The sequence below is a fragment of the Trachypithecus francoisi genome, unplaced genomic scaffold (genome assembly GCF_009764315.1).
Source record: "Trachypithecus francoisi isolate TF-2019V2 unplaced genomic scaffold, Tfra_2.0 Lachesis_group1, whole genome shotgun sequence".
NCBI lineage: Eukaryota > Metazoa > Chordata > Mammalia > Primates > Cercopithecidae > Trachypithecus > Trachypithecus francoisi.
The window spans coordinates 155805553-155823867 of record NW_022681454.1 but is presented as its reverse complement, the minus strand read 5'-3'; the positions used below and the strand labels follow the sequence as shown (position 1 = coordinate 155823867).

General features: G+C 34.8%; 1 protein-coding gene across 2 annotated transcripts in view; it reads left to right on the top strand.

The window, feature by feature from the left end:
• Positions 1 to 849: 849 nt before the first annotated feature.
• Positions 850 to 18315, top strand: part of FSTL5 (follistatin like 5) — an 812556-nt gene continuing 795090 nt past the window's right edge. For both annotated transcript variants that reach the window (XM_033215581.1, XM_033215579.1), the window contains exon 1: positions 850 to 1843. The gene's annotated coding sequence lies outside the window, so the exon portion shown is untranslated. The remainder of the gene's footprint in view (positions 1844 to 18315) is intronic.

Sequence of the window (18315 nt, the reverse complement as noted above, 5' to 3'; positions counted from 1 at the left end):
CAGAAAATAAAATTCATTATTTTTCCTGATAGAGGAATAAACAAGTGTATTCATTTTACTAGAGTCCCTGAAAAGGCTTGTGAGTGGATCCAGTGCTAGATGCTATCAGACTCCTGGAATATGATGACACATATCAGTATGTATGCATTCTGATGGAAAACGATGTGTGAAATGCTATGACATTTTTTGAATAAGCAATCTTTTTTATTAAACATGCTTTATCCAACTTAAGAAAATTAAGCTTAGTTTTAGATACCCACTTTTCTGTCCAAGTAAGTAATGTTAACTGTAGGTGGGACATGTGCATGGAATGTGAATGTGAATAATCACCCTTCTGGATGATTGATTACTTCAGTTCACTGAAAGTGTTTGTTTATAAGTTTAAGCAGTCTGTGGAATTTGGCATGACAGGCCCCCTTTCTCTTGCCTTCAAGGCCGCTAGAGCTTCACTGAGACAAGAAATATCACAAATACTGAGAGAATTGCTAAAGGCTATGTAATGCTTTCAGCATACTCCATTTTTCATAGAACAATTGATATAGTAGACATAATAAATATTGCATAACCTTCAGAATTTTGGCAGTGGAAGTTGAAGCTGAGAACTTTCACTTTTTATTATTATTATTATTTTTTACTGTGGAATCTCCACGTCTATACAGTTTGAGGATATATTTAAATCATGATAATGAATAGGAAAGGTTCTGTAGGTTTTATCGGAACGAATATGAAGTATAATATATACTATGGAGCACGCGTAATTTTTTTTTTTTAAGATTCTGTTTAGAAATGATGGCTAATGCTGCAAGCTTTCACGTTTCCTCTCGCTGCTCAAGATTTTTTTTTTTTTCTTCCAGGCAAGTTTCTGCAGCAGCGACTCCCTCCAGCGGCTCCGTGAACCAGGGAAAGGAGTAGGAACACCACATACGTGTGCGTTCAAATAACCAAACGGCAGTGAGAGGCAGCAAAGTTTAGCCAGGAAGATCAAAAGGATGGGAGATGTTTTCAAGAATGGTTGAATCGATTCATTCTATTTCTCCGTCTCCTCCCCACCTGCCTCCCACTCGGTCCTCTCCGTGCTCCACTGCCCCCTCTCTCCGCCCCGTCTTCCTTCCAGAGCTGTGCCCGCAGCGATCTTAGAGTGCGCAGAAACGGCAGTCCCAGCGAAGGCAAAGGCTCCAGCACCGCCTAAGCGTTTAATTTCTACTGGACTGGTTGAGAATACATCTTGAAGTCCAAAGATGCCCACGCTGACCTTAAACCTGGATTTTGTACCCTCGATTGCCGCAGCTGACCCTAGCAGAAGCCCAGTCAAGGGGGCGGCCCCTCACTTCTCGGCGAGTTGATATGCAAAATAGTTACGTCAGATGGTGGGGGCGGGGCACCCCCGGGTTGAGTGGCAGCAGCTCCTGCCTAGGGAGGAGGAGCGAGAATCAGCCTGGTTCAGTGACTGAGACAAACTGGAGGTGAGAGGAGCTGGTACTGTCCACTGTGCTGTCGGTGCTGAAACTGAGACACGAGCGGACCAGTTGCTCCAGCACCTGGAGGCAACGCCCTCTTGCACCCTCTGTGCCCTGTGGGACGCGCTTCACCAACAGGACCCATATCAACTTGACAAAGGAGTGTGGTATCGGACGTGGGAGAGACTCCTCTGTTTGCCACCTGGGCGCTCATTCAGGCGTGACTTTGGAGATTTCTATAGTTTTAGACCAAACTATTTTATTTATTTATTTTTTTCTCCAGCTAAGACGATCTTCTTAGTGCTTTTTTTTTTTTTTAATTGTGATTTGTATTTCCACAGCGTTTAGGAATCTTTCTGGGGGACTTTTGTGACTGTTAAAATAAGGTAAGAAAAATAATATTGTTATAAATGATTACAAGTGGGGGAGACATACGGACTGCTACACAAAAATTTAAAAACAAGTTATGTTTATTTTTATAATTTGAAACTGGACTTTTGGCAATGATTGCAAAAATATTTTAATAATTACTATTATTATTATTACAAGATCATCTGTTAGTGATTATGCACTAAATTCTAGAGGGGAAGTTGAGAGCTTTGCTTTCTGTGAAGTTAATGTCATTATGTTATATCTTGCTTTATAAATATAAATATTTTAGAGCAATGCTTTCACCAGGGTTCAAAGGATAGGAACCATTCCAGAAAACCCTCCAAATATATTAGCAAATGATATTAAATAAATCAACCAACAAGTTGTTTAGAACAAATATAATCAAATAATTATTTGAATGGATTAATCCCTGGTTAATCAACAATATTATTTCCTATATCTAAAGCATAGATTTCAAAGTGCAGAGCTCTCTTAACATTTTTTGGAAGGGAGGAGGTAGGGACAGAAACATTTATATCATGCTGGGTCCATTTAGATGTGTTGTTATGCAGTAGATCCAAATAAAACTTGTGAAACTCAGTCTCTGAGCATTCCACACCCCAAGGTCATGTGTATTTCCAAGTTGGGGGCTGTTTGTTCTGCTGTTGACTAGCAAATGTCATCCCCTTGCCACCCCCTCAGGTTAGAGGTGGATGTAAATGGGAAGCTCTGATTTAATAATACAGTATTAGCTTGTATTATAGTCGCTTGTGCTGTTAGTAATTGAATGGAACTGGGAAGCGTGGGCTGAGAAAATGTCTCACTATTTCAGCAATGTTTAACCTCTTGCATGCTTAACAGAGAGCTTTTCTCTACTTATATTTTCTTTTGAAGCTATGTTCCTTTTGTCAATTGGCAGTGTGTTCTGAGTGTGTCCAGAGAAATAATTCAGTGTGGAAAACGACTGAACAGTACTTCTCATACTGAGCAATTATTAAATGATAGAAGTTATCTTGTGCTCTTTGCATTTCTTATTACTATTCATAACTTTGACAGGTGTGATGGTTTGCTTGATAAATGGAATTGTGGTCTCTCATTTATGTCATTTAGTGACATTAGATTAAGTATAAATGATGGCTGGAAAAGCATGGGGGTGGGGGATATTTCCTTTACATTCCAGAGAGAGAGAGAGAGAGAGTTTAGGTTGCAAAGTAGATGTCCAATATTAATAGAAATGAGTTAAATATAAAGCTGTTTCATACTTAAGTATTATTCACTGAAGAGAGCTATGCTTTTCAGCAGGAGTACACTAAGTTAGGTTTAAATATTTGTATATTTTTAAATATCATAAAATTTCTACTCTAGTTGTATTAGAGTTACTAGGATGAAGTTTGGTTTTAGAATTTTATGAATCCTCTAGGTAGAGATTTTTCATTGTATTTACTACACAGCCCTACAAGAGAGTGATTGCCACAAGAAATGCATATTGTTGCAAATACTAGAGGTCAAATGTAAATCTTTTGAAGTTGTTCACATGTTTTACCCTAAACAGATATTCTTTGTAGGATTCACATCAGTCATGTGATCTTAAATTAAATATTCATACAAATTTTGAAAGCCTGGATTGGGTAGTGGGGCAAAAAAGAATATATAAAACATTGAGCTAGGAAGTTTATACAACATAATCTCCTTTAAATACACAAGGAATCATTCTTTCCACTACCAATTATGAAATTTTCTTGTTAAAACTAATTGTATTGATATAAATATTTAGGTTGTGAAATTTCTAACAGAATTATGGCTTATTTTATTTTCAATTTTGTTTATTATCTTGAAACATTAACATATATCTTAATTTTATCACTTATTTGAAAGGCAGTACTATATATAAACATTACATTTACTCAAAATGTACCTGAATGTGTCATTGACTTCCGTTTGCACAAAGTTTTCCAAGATGTATGTCTTTATTCAAGTATAAACATTTACCTTGAACTGCCAATATCTGGAATTCTTTAAGATGAAATTGAGTGTTTCATCTAACAATGACATAGTTAAACACTGAAGTCAAACTATGCTACTGGCAATAATAACCAAAGGTTGAGTCGATGAGATTGCAAATTTAAAACATTTAGAAGCATTTTTTTTCTGATTTTTCTACACTTCTAGCTTTTGTATCTTAGCCCTGAAATAAGGTAAAATTAGATTCCCATCATAAGCCCAAATTTAGCATATAGGGGACACTATTTAAATACAGAATAACATTTCTCCTGGAACTAATAAAAGTGCCAACTTTGAAGACACGTATGAAAGATATTCAAATGTGGTGGCCTTTTATTAAGTCTTTGATCCACAAAGAAATGACCATATTTTGGAGTTAGAATAAATTCATGTAAAACGTAAAGGATTATTCAGTAACAAAACACTGGATGGCTTGTTAAGACATTAACTCATTTCATTACAGACATACAGCAAATATATGCAGCACTGTTTGCAGAAAAGTGATGAACTTCATAAAGTCTATAGAAAATTATTAAAATAATGTTATTATATATTACATGACATGCTCAATTTGTCTTTCTTGTTTCTCAACCTCTTAAGGGTCATCGATCAAACTAAAAATTGAGTCAAAAATGAAATTTATAGATAGATTGTTTCTCCTTACAAATAAAATGCATTCCTGTATATGTTTTGTGAGATTTAAGATAAGGGTGAATCAATTTGGAATTTTTATTATCAAGGCTGTATACTGCTTTCTTTTTTTTTATTTTCTAGTTACTAACATGGGCGATAGAGAAACACAAGTCACAAAAAATCTGAAATACTCTAAAAAGTTTGAAAAAAATAAAAAATATCCTTTTAAATGATATTTAAGAAGTTATTTGAATAATAATTTATTGATAATTTTCTTTGAATAATGACCATTTAAAAAATAATATTTAAAGCTCATTTATCAATGAGACCCAAAGGCCTTGAATGACATCTTTCCATTAGTTCTTCATATTTGCCCAAAATTGCCATAGTATCTCTCATATTTTTTAGTACTTTATATATTATGAAGCTCAAAAGACTCTTGTGAACTAATAAGCTAGAAAAAATACTTCCTGTTATTAGCATCATTCTAAGAGTCAAGTGACCAATTATTCTTTACCAAACAGAGTTAATCACCTTCTGCTTCAACACCTCCAAAGTCTTTTGGGTATAGCCTACTTCAGATTAGCTGTAGAATAGCTTGTAGACATATTCTAATTTTCCAATTAAATTGGTAACCACACAGCAAAGCAATTGGTCCCTCTGTGTTTTAAATCACCTTAGTATTGAGGAATTGATATTATTATAATGGATGGGACCATGTTTTGATAAACTCAGAGTTCCAATGGGTTTTCTGAAAGAGGATGAATTAAATAATAGTATAAGTATTTGAGACAATTAGAGTGTGTGTATGAATGTATGTATCTACACATATTTACACATATATGTATATACACATATATATGTAAATTCTACTCTACAATAAACATGCAAGGGGGATGACCTAGAACATGCAAGTTAAAGACATGTTAGTTAGTACAAAATAATTTAGATAATAAATGGTAATACAATATGTAACTTTTAGTGGCAAATTTGTCTTCTAATTATTGTTATTTTTTATTTCGACTAGAATGCTTGTACACATACCAGTTTTTTTTTTGTTTTTTTTTTGGCATTAAAATGACATTTAGAACCTCTCATGCTGATTGGCAAGGCAAGGAACAATTGAAAATGAATATTTGCCAGGAATAAAAAAAAAAGTAGATGTCTGCATAATGAAGAGTTTATAGCACCACATTAATGATGAAAAAATATGAGTTCTGATAAAGGATTTGGAAATTACAGTCTATAAAAGTAAAACATCAAGTTTACTTCCTACAGATCTTCAGATAATAAGCCATACACCTCTGTAGAACAGAGCCTGCATATCCCTGCCCATAACATATTTTTATTCCTTGTGTATTAATGTTTTCACGCATAAATGTGGTGGAACAGGAGAACAGTTTCACTCTGAACTTTCTTGGTTTAAAATCAAGTAATTAATATTAATTTAATGTGGCTTTTGGTATCAAATTATACAAATCTCTAAAGCAAAGTGGTTGCTTAGTGAGTTCATTTGCATGTCAATACACAGGATATTATTTCAACTCATAACTAGTTCATTGCACAAGTAACAATTCTAAAGCAAAAGATTTAAAAATACTTCTTCATTGAGTAGTATTTAAATGTATATTGTAATAGAGAAACTTACTTTACTGATGTATTTTCTCTGTGAATATAGCACCAAGGTGGCAATTAAGACATACATACAGTAGCAATTAAAACACACACCTGAACTATATTCCCCCAAAGATGATGATGAAATGGCAATAATTTACCTTTTGTAGTTGGACCACTTCCACAAAACATATTAGATACTGCTTTATTGTCTCTGGAGTTATTATTATTTTTAAAATTCCAAAACACTAAAAGTAAAGGTACTTACATGAAAACACAAATGCCTACCTGCCCTCTGTGGTTACATGCCCCTTTTCTCAAAGCCCCAGTAATTGCTGTGACTCTACTGTCAATCAGACTCTGAGCTGTCTCACTTAGGATTATGGAATCTGGCCCTTCATATTTCTAAAGAAAAAGAGCCAGTGAGTTGGTGCTAGTAAAAACATTTGTTGCTTCATAATGGAGTGCCTATTTATATCATTGTGTCTTGGATCCTGGATTTGCTTTTTCATCTGGGAAGAGCAATAAGATAGACATAGATACCATTCAAAGTATTAATAGGTATTCATATATATTTTATTGATATCAGGCCATACACCCACATTAAGTAATGTAACATTTGCATGACTTTGTAAAGACTGATGTTATTCATTTCTTAATTATTCATATTAATATGAGAAAGCAGAAATTCACATCAAATCTCCATACCACTGTATCCTAAGGTCACACAACTAGGAATAGGTGAATTAGGGAATCAAACTAAGTTTACATGTCTAGTACCTCTATTTAGGTCAGAAGTCCAAATAGCTATGTCATTTTCAAAACTCAGCTTTTTCACTATGATAATCTCTTTACTACATGTAAATGCCTCTTATTATTTCCCCAAGACTATTCCTTAATTATTAGGTCACTGAAATTATTTTATGGCATATATTCTTTAGTATACACACTTTAGAATGCATAATACCAAAGACCTTAAGGAGATTTTCCTCTGTATTTCATGTTATAAAGATGCTACATTAATTGATCTCGTAGAATATTCAAAATATTAGCAGCAGCCAATGTTTCCCTTGGTGCCTCAAATAGCATAGGAAACAATAGAACAGAGTAGATAATGTTTCTTAGGAATTCAAGTTGTTTTTCTTTTTCCTTTAAAGGTCCTACTGGAGATGAAATTCAAACACTTGGTGACATTTAGACCATTTCAAGCAATCAGCATTTGTGATATCAACTGCTACTCACACGTAATCCTTCAGATTAGGTAGTTACTAAAGTTTTGAATAGTCTGTGAGGTTAAATCAAGATTAAATAAAATAATCAAAACAAATGACTAGCTTTGAAGCACAATACCAAGGAGGTAATCTAAGGTGGGCTCTTGAAAGCTTTGGAAATATTAAATACTTTTTTCTATTGTTTCTATCTAATTGTATTTGATGTAAAGGGGAATACTGGCCACTAGCTGTTGCTCTTCGTTTTCATACAGCATTTAGGGTGACTGAGAAAGAGAAGTGGTGACTGCTGTTTGCAATAATTATAACACAGCTCCCAGGTGAGCCAGAAAGTTGCATCAGACTCCCTTACTGAATCCCCATTACACAAGTTTTTGGTTGTCTTTGTTAAGTGGATCCCAAAAGAGATAGAAAAGTTTGATTTTCTTAAGAAAGTTTAACTTTAAAGTGGAAAACATACAGGGCCTTTGATTCTATATTTTACATATCTGTTAGCAATAATCAATGTTTCACTTTTGACATGAAGTCTGGTATAAACGTTTTTAATCTTGAAATGTTTACGAGATTGTGTATACTATTCATGTAACTCATTGTTCCTCATTCTCTGTGGAGCCCTAGGAAGTCCATTCACTCCAGCAACTACAATTATCATCTCTTCACAGATATCCTCCAAATCTGTAGCTCTGACCCACATTTGAAGTCCATTAATGTATTTACAAAGGTCTGCTGGACATTTTAACTCTGATTTCACGGTGACAGCACAAACCCCATGAACTTATGATCTCATCCATAACATGATCCCCTATTCTACTTTTTCTGCCAGTCAGTTAATGAAAAATTCTCTTTCAATTTACTTTGGTCTAAAAATGTATAGATGTTTAAAAATTGCATCGTTCTTCCTATACAATATGCAGCAGGTACGCAAGTTTTACATCCCTCACTTTATCATGTAGCTTTATCTGATTCTCTACTTTTCTCTTATCATATTTACCTTGACTCAGACTGTCCAAACTGAGACAGAATTATTCTGATATTCTTTACACTAGTCTCCTTATTCTTGTTTCTTCCTGTTGTAATAATAATTGAGACAAAATTTCTGATGATTCATAATATCGCATGCATAGTCTTAAGCATTTATAAACACAGTTTCATTTTATATGCAAAACACCTTATAAAATAGATATAGGAAAACCATCTTTTTTAAAAAAAAAAAAAAAGTTGAATTATTTTTAGATCCAGGGGATATATGTGCGTGTTTGTTACCTGGATATATTCCCTGATGCTGAGGTTTGGGGTATGAGTGATCCCATCACTTAGGTACTAAGCATAATATCCGATAATTAGTTTTTTAGCCCTTGCCTCCCTCCCATCTCTCCACTCTTTTAGACTCCAGTGTTTGTTATTGTCATCCTTATGTCCATGTTTTTATAATACTTAGCTCCCACTTATAACTGAGAACATGGGATACTTGGTTTTCTGTTCCTGCGTTAATTTGCTTCGGATAATGGTCTCCAGCTGCATCCACATTGCTGCACAGGACATGATCTTATCCTTTTTTATGGCTGTGTAGTATTACACGGTGTATGTGTACCACATTTTCTTTATCCAATCTACCATTGATGAACACCTACGTTGAATCATGTCTTTGCTATACTGAATGGTGCTGCAATGAGTGTGCAAGTGCATGTATGTTTTTTGTAGAATGATTAATTTTCCTGTGGCTATCTACCCAGTAATTGCATTATTGGGTCAAATGGTATTTCAGTTTTAAGTTCTTTGAGAAATCTCCAAACTGCTTTCTTCAGTGGCTGAAGTAGTCTATATTCCCACTGATAGCATATAAGACCTCCCTTTTCTCTGCAGCCATACCAGCATCTGTTGTTTTTTGACTTCTAAATCATAACCATTCTGATTAGTGCAAGATAGTGTCTTATTGTGGTTTGATTTGCATGTTTCTGATGGTTTGTGATGTGGAGCATTTTTTTGATGTTTGTATGTCTTCTGAAACCAAGTCTTAAGGTACTGCCTACAGAGCTGAGACTCAGACCAAGTTTTGTCTGAAGTCAACTGCATGATCAGATCCTACTCTTTATAGCCTGCTGTTACAGATTTCATATCTTCTCTGGATTTCTCTTGATTAAAATATGCTTTAAAATGCCACTGTGTTCAGAAATCATCATTAGATCCCCAATTTTTACATTAAGTTGACACTCTCGGCTGCTTTAAAGATTCTTCTAATTGGTTCTACACACTGCTAGTAGTCAACCTGCTTTTCCATTTTCTGATATGTGAAATGCATGCATACAAAACAAAGATATGTTAAAATCTAAACCATCACACAGTTTCTTACCTCTGTATAAACACAGTGTCCTGTCTGGACTGTTGTACTTTCAAGAATCCCAGTTTAGGTCCCACTCCTCTGCATCCAGTCAAATGTTTTTATAGTTTAAGAGCATATTGTGCTCCCATGTGATTTTCAGAGTTGTAGTTTTTGTTGCAGTAAATGTCATGTCAGTATCACTCTGGATCTCAGCAAAATGTTCATGTTTTTAAAACATATATATGTTTTCTGTTGTGACATACAAATTATCACAGACTTAGCCATGTAAACATTTATTATCTCCCAGTTTCCATGAACCATGAGTCTGGGTACAGGTTAGCTGGCTCCTCTGCTCAGGACCTCACTGTCAAGGTTTCTGCCAGCCCTGGGTTTTTATTTGAGGCTTGGGATTCTCCAAGATCACCTAACATTTGGCTGGATTTGTTTCTTTGCGGCTCAGAACTCATGGAGACTTGCGGCTTCAAGGCTGGCAGAAGAATTAATCTGACTACTTCTGTTTCTGACCTCTAATCCCGCTTTTAAAAACTCACTCACCCAGTCAGGCCCAGCTAGGGTAATCTTCCTTCTGATATACATTTAATTACATCTTGAAATCCCTTCCTTTTTGCCATATGTGACCACAAGAGCAATAGCACATTACCTTTGCCATGGTCCATTGGTCAAAAGCAAGTTATAGGTCCTGCCTACACACAAGGTGAGGTGATTATACAACAGTGTGTGTCACTGGGATTCAGGTAGCGTTCTGCCTACTGTACCTGGTTGAAGTTTTACTTAAACCTTAGTCTTTATTGCTTGAATGCCACTGGGATCTTCTTTCTAACTCTAAATTTATCATCTAAACTGTGTAGTAGACGGTCTGGAGTTGCTTTTGGATGTGTTAATGTGTCATAGGCTCTTCTTTCTAATTAATCCCTTTATAGGAAGAAGTCTAGAAACTTCTTCTGTGTGTAAAAAAACCTGCATAGTTTACAATTACTTCATATATATATAAATTAATTGATCCTCATTGGATTTTACTCTCTTTTTATGCTTGCATTTATTACACAATGCTTTGTACATTTTGAACTATAATAGATCTATGATGATGGATTTGGTTAATGTTTTTTGATATTAGAGTTTGGTCGTCTACTGTGTTTTCCCATTTTTAACTTTGGTCTCTGACTAATTGAGAACCACACAAAGGATATTTTAGTATGACCTTACTGCATGCAACATGGACTATTTTCATGCAAATCAGAAACTTGTATTTAATATTATATTTATGCTCCTTTACAGATAATATAGTAATTACATAGAAAGTGAACATGACATTTTACACTTGCTATTTAGGAAAAGTGCAAGAAATATACTTTAGATTCACTTTAAAAGAAAAACTTCAACATGTGAAAAAAATGCCATGTTCAAAAGATCTTCAAAAAATATTTATGTGCTATGGATCATTTTTTCTTGTTTATGCAGTCTAAAGATTAGTAAATTATTGTGCAATTGCTTTTACTAACATTAATTGTACAGAAAAAAAGCCATTTCACTTATATCTTTTATATACAATTAAAACAATTTTATCTTGACAAAAACTAAATAAAGACAACTAATTAGTAGGTAAATTCAATTTTTCATTATTTTATAAACAATACTTTAAAAAATATTATTAAGATAATAGCTATTTTGGCTGGATGCAGTGGCTCAAGCCTGTAATCCCAGCATTTTGGGAGGCTGAGGCTGGTGTATCACTAAGGTCAGGAGTTCAAGATGAGCCTGGCCAACATGGTGAAATCCCATCTCTACTAAAAATACAAAAAATTAGCTGGGCATGGTGGCAGGTGCCTGTAATCCCAGCTACTTGGGAGACTCAAACAGGAGAATCACTTGAACCCAGGAGGTAGTGGTTGTGATGAGCCGAGATCATGCTGTTGCACTCAGCCTGGGCAACAAGAGTGAAATTCCATCTAAAAAAAGTTATAGTTATTTTAAGAGAAATAAATTAATTCAATAAATATATTAAATACCTACTATGTTTCAGGTACCCTTTCAGGTACTGGGGTTGAGTAGCAATAAGAGAGAGGGTACCTGCCCTACCCTCTCTGTGACAGGGTAGACAATAAGCAAAGTAATAAGGCCAAAGTATAATATAATGTCTGGTGTTGATAAGTGTTCAGATAAAAAGTAAAACAGGTAAAGTATTACTAAGGGACAAGAGTACTACCTAAGATAGGAATTATCATAGGTTCCAACTTCATGCCATTCTGAGGAACTCATTAAGTAGTTTCTGATTAAAGTTAATATTCCTTATCATTCTAAAAAGTGTGAATGTTTTTATCCATAATTATAATGGAGAAAACATGATATCAGTAAGCCCTGGGGACTTTAAGAAAGAGCTTATCATCCAGTAAGAGGTCAATACATTTAGGGTGGAAGAATGTTGAAATACTGGAACATCTACTCACAAAATAGAACTTTATGATTATCAAGTATTGATTTGATATAATACCTTAAAATCCTCTTAAATGAACTTCAATTTGTTAAATTCTATTCAGTCTTAAATGTCAAATTGTTGGCAAAAACCAGAAGGCACATATCATGAAAAAAGTAATTACCTTTTGTTGTTTGCTTGTTAATGAAAATTAGCTTTCATTTTTGTTTGGCACTACAATGTATTTGAAATATGTTAATTCGGTTACATTTTTTTTCTTTCCACTTTTAAACATACTATACAGAGCATGTGGCAACTAAATTCTGGGACATAAATCTAATTTCTGAGTATAAACTTAGACCCTTTTAGCCCTGTGCACTTCATTTGTTCAGAAGTTCACATTTTTTCATAGAAAATTTAAGTTCTCTAAAATGTATGTTCCTTTAAGGCAATGATTGAGTGAGCTGGTATTTATGTCAATGATTCATTATCCCAGACACTATGGCATTATTAGGGAAAGATAAATGCTTAGAATGCTTTTTGGGTTTGTGCACATGCTTGAAAAACTACAGTGATTGTTTGTTATTATGAAATTGCATTCTTTATTCAAATAGTGTGACATCATGGGACCATGTAGGAAAAAAAGCAAAAGAAAGTAATAGTAATAAAAATACATCTATACCTTTAGAAAATGCAAAAATTAAATGCACAATATCTCAATCCTTTGGCAGAATATCAAGAGTTAGTGCACTTACAAAGAAAATAAGACTTGAAAGAAGTGCATGAATTGTGCCAAAGATTTTCCTGAATTATTTCCTTGGTGAGATTTCTCATAGAGCTATAATTAATAGGAGTAAAAATAATTAAAAACTGAAGAGAAAGTTTCTAGAAAATGCTTTGCATTTAAAGTCCACTTATTTACAATTCATGACAACAACAATTTCAAATTAATACCCTCTGCAACTGTTTATTTTCTTTTAGCCAGTGCCTTATTTCTCTACATGTCCTGAGGCCTGAGAAAGTCGAAGGGCTTTCATTCAGTTTGTTTCCCTGTCTGTGCACAAGTAGTACAATTTAATTGATAATGTCTGTAGTAAGACTGTGTGCCCAGCTGTGAAAACTGTGTCCGGATGCTACTCTACTGGACTTCTAGTTAATTATACATGTTTTGCTGAACATCTCGGTTAAGCTAAAAACTGTCTAAAAATCAGTAGAGGGAGCTCAAGAAGGCATTAAGAATATTCTGATTCTGGCCTTCTAGTGCCACTTTGTTTTGTCTCAAAAATAGTCTGCAGGTAGAGCAAATAAAGGTATTTTTAAATGCAAAATAACTTTTTGAAGTTGCAAAATTTAGAATTGTTTAAATATTTGAAGAAGTCACACAGTTTCTCTTGAAATTGCTGTGTCCTATTTATTACTGGCCTTACATGGATTTGATTTATAAATGGTTAGGACACTATGGAAACCCTGCTGTGTGATACTCAGGCTTTTACTGCCCCAGTTTTTAGATCTTAACACTGGGCTCTTGAGCCAGAAAATAGAATGTGACAAAATGCCGAGTATACAAGAGACTTCTGTAAAGCACCAGCAGGCTTAAATTAATCTGTGATAGTCATTAGAATATGGTAGGTCATATCCTAAAATTTTTGTTTAGCTCAACTGCAATGAACTTAAACATCACATTTTGTTCTATTTCAGAACCTTTCAAACTTTTAAAACTGGCACAAAGTTAGAGCATATCAGTCTTTAGCAACTATTAAACAGACAGTATATTTTCAGTTAGCAGCTTCATACCAAGGACTATGTCCCATATTTATATACCTTACATATTGAAAATAAAAACTATCTCAAGTTATTTTGATTGGGATGTTGCTACATGATTTTTAAACATCCTGCTCAAAATATAAAACGGCTAATTTAAAAACTTTTTCCAATTGATTTTTTTTCTTTTTTCTTTTTATTAGAGAGAAAGAGTATCATATATGCCCTAATGATTTAGTTGAAAACCTCCATTGGAGCATTCTGGAAAAAGAAACAAAACTGTATTTCTAATGATTTAACAGCTTCATGTGATAGTGTTATTCATTCCTGATTTCATACTAAATTGATTTCTCTATAATGGCATTTTTGTAATTAGTTGATTTTTCATATATGAAATTTAAATTTAACAGTAGCACATGTGATTTATTGAGAATACATGAAAGCCAAATTTTGGTAAAATTTGCTGTTATTTGGCATGCAGTGTTTATGTAAATGTCTAGTGATCTACAAACTTTTGAAATGTATATTTGAAATTCAATTATGCTTTTATTTCTATAACATTTCCCCAGAAGTTGAATTACTTGGTAAAATCACATGATCACTTTTAAGGAAAAGGAATAGGCATTGTCATGTTATTTTCTATGATGATTACATCAATACATTCAAATTACAATTGGTTGAAATACTATTTAACCAGTGTTGGGTGCCATAATTTTGTTGAGTAAAAATGCATTCTGGATTTTTATTTACATTTGCTTATTACTGAATGTGTTGTTTTAATGTTTTTTTCTGGTAGTAATTCTTCTGTTGTAACATTTCTTTATGTCTTTGAACATTAACTTAAAAGAATCTCAACTCGATTGTACAGAGTCAATGAAACTAGATGCCATAGAATAATAATAATTGTTTACTGAACAATTATTGTGCCTCAGACACATTTCTAGACACTATTCATTTATTTTGATAAAACTTTAGAAGAGCTTTTAAGGTAGAACCAAGCTGACATCAAGGTTTCTGGGAGGCTATAGCCCATACTGTCTCACAGGAAGCACACGTTTCTCTCTGGCTCTAAAGGCCCCAGTGATCTCTGTCTTATATTAAGAACTCTGTGGCTTTATTGTTATCTTTTCCATGTAAACTGATTTTTCTTCCATGTCTAAAGTCTTCCTTTAAACACATTAGGCCCAGTGTGTCTTTCTAGGAAGCACTTGGCCTTCTCAAGTATGTAATATTTCTTCAAAATAACTTATCTCTTAAATATCTAGGATTCCAAACAAAATATATTATTCTGATATAATCCTGATTAGCCAATATTCTTTAAGAAGTTCTAAACTGTTAGCAAAAACCAAAAGCACCACTAATTGAAAATTTCCTTAATTTAGAGGAAAAATAAAACAAATTTTATTAATGTGGTTATGTATCTGCTTTTCATTCAAGTCTTACCACTAAATAGAGGAATAGTGAAACTTCTATTTCAGGCATACTCCACATGTTTTATATTACTAACAGATGTCAAACTGAACATAGTATTGAAACTAAGTTACAAAGTAAGTAAAATCATAAGGTAGCATTTCTACCAGGAACAAAAATATTTTTCAGAAGCCTGTTATATACACATATATACATACACATGTACACATACATATACAGATACACACATATACTTACACGCACATATATACATATACACACATATACATATACACACACAGATACAAATATATAGACAAATTGAAACTACATTGACTTTTTTTATTTTTTATTTTTTGAGAGACAGAGTCTTGCTCTGTCACCCAGGCTGGAGTGCGGTGGCATGATCACAGCTCACTGCAGCCTCCACCTACTGGGCTCTAGTGATCTTCGGGGGTGCTGATCCACATTAGCCCTTCAAGTAGCTGGAACCACAGAGATGCAACAACACACAGAGCTAATTTTTTTTTTTTTTTTTTTTTTTGAGACGGAGTCTCGCTCTGTCGCCCAGGCTGGAGTGCAGTGGCCGGATCTCAGCTCACTGCAAGCTCCGCCTCCCGGGTTCCCGCCATTCTCCTGCCTCAGCCTCCTGAGTAGCTGGGACTACAGGCGCCTGCCACCTCGCCCGGCTAGTTTTTTTTTTTTTTTTTTTTTGTATTTTTTAGTAGAGACGGCGTTTCACCGTGTTAGTCAGGATGGTCTGGATCTCCTGACCTCGTGATCCGCCCATTTCGGCCTCCCTTTTTTTTTTTTTTAATTTTAGATTTCTTTGTAGAGATGGGGGTCTCTCTATGTTGCCCATGCTGTTCTTGAACTCTAGGCTTATGAGCCGCCACACTTGGCTAATTTTTTTTTAAATATTTTTATATTTTGGAGAGATGGTTGGTGCAGGGGGCGGGGCGGGCAGTCTCTCTATGTTGCCCAGGCTGGTCTCGAACTCCTGACTCAGCCTGGATTACAGGCTTGAGCCATCGAAGTGCTGGGATTACAGGCATGAGCCAACGCACCCAGCACACATTGACTTTTAGTGGGAAGAATCTTTTGTATGGGTTTCATTTCAATTACTCAACATTTCCAGATGTGTTGATAATTCTAAACAGATAACATTCAGACACTTCGTTTTTGGGAGTGTTTTCAAAATAATATTTGAATATTAGAACTCTGTGGGCCACAGAGCCATGATCACATGGTAAATGACACACACATACAAAAGATTTTGGTTTTGAGCTTGCAGTATTTTTCCTCAAACAAGTTTGGCTAGAGTAATCTCACATTGTTTTATTTGATTGCTTGGCTTGTTTTATGTATATTCCGTTCAGGCTGCCTACTAAGTCTGGTGTTTCTGAAGAGTTTACCCATTGAAATCACTATAGCACTTAAAATTCATTTAGAATTATAGATGCTGCATTCCTTGAAAAATGGTTTGATTGGTCACTTCTTATTGCAATACAGGTTAATAATGCACAAAGTATAGTAATAAATCACATGCACTTTGGAACATTTCATATCATATTTAGAAGGCATTATAAAATAATGTTACCTGTGCAAGATTAACACAATAATCTTTTTGAGGGTATGAACTACAAAGATGATAATTTATTATTGACAGTGGACACTCTAATCATGTTTATTTTGAAAACCTATTTTTATAACGTATAAATGTATATATACATCATCTTTAAAACTTTTGATTAAATCAATAGGTGTTTTTAGACCTATTAATATGCAGATAAGTACATTTTCAATAAAGCATTATGTTGATACATTAAAATTTGAGGACCCACTGGAATCACAAATATATTAGATATAATGATTTAAAATGCATTAAAGGTCAAATTCAAGACATAAAAGGAATTTAGGGTGACACAATAATTATCGTACTAGAAAATATGAATAGTGCATTTTCTTCTCAGTTTATTTTGGATTGTGTTCGGCGATTTTTTCAGTGACAGACTAGTTGAGATATTCAGAAGGAAGATTTCATCAACCAGTTTGGAATCGTCTAATTTATTCACCAACTCACCTAATATGGGAAGGTTCAAATAGCTTCAATGTTCATGTATTTATTTATTAGTTGGAGATATGGAATTTCACTAAATATTGACTAGTGATCTGCCAGATTCAAGGTAAATCAGATTGTGGCTTAAGTAAAGGTGGGTTGGTTGGCTAGGTATAAATGTCTTTCATTTACCTGAGTAATCTTCATGTTTCAAACTTTAATGTTTTTTGGAGGTGGAGTTTCGCTCTTGTTGCCCAGGCTGGAGTGCGATGGCGCAATCTCAGTTCACTGCAACCTCTGTCTCCTGGGTTCAAGTGATTCTCCTGCCTCACCCTCCCGAGTAGCTGGGATTACAGGCACCTGTCACCAAGCCCAGTTAATTTTTTGTATTTTTAGTACAGACAGGGTTTCACCAACGTCTGATCTCGAACTCCTGACCTCGAGATCCACCCACCTCAGCCACCCAAAGTGCTGGGATTACAGGCATGAGCCACCACTCCTGCCCCAAACACTAATTTTATAGATACAAATGAATAAGAAGTAGAAAAACTAAGGAAACAATTCAAACAATAAAAAAATGTTTCTGGAAAGTCTCTTCAAAGACAAGACAGTAAGCTGATCTCAAGGAGAACTGTAACCTACAGAGTATACAAAAATGTGACTTTTATGAGGATTTATCACTCTATTTTGTTTTTTTTTTTTTTTTTTTGAGGCGGAGTCTCGCTCTGTCGCCCAGGCTGGAGTGCAGTGGCCCGATCTCAGCTCACTGTAACCTCCGCCTGCCGGGTTCACGCCATTCTCCTGCCTCAGCCTCCCGAGTAGCTGGGACTACAGGCGCCCGCCACCTCACCCGGCTAGTTTTTTGTATTTTTTAGTAGACACAGGGTTTCACCGTTTTAGCCAGGATGGTCTCAATCTCCTGACCTCGTGATCCACCCATCTCGGCCTCCCAAAGTTCTGGGATTACAGGCTTGAGCCACCGCGCCCGGCCTTTTTGTATTTTCTTATAGCAATAGAGTGATTGTATA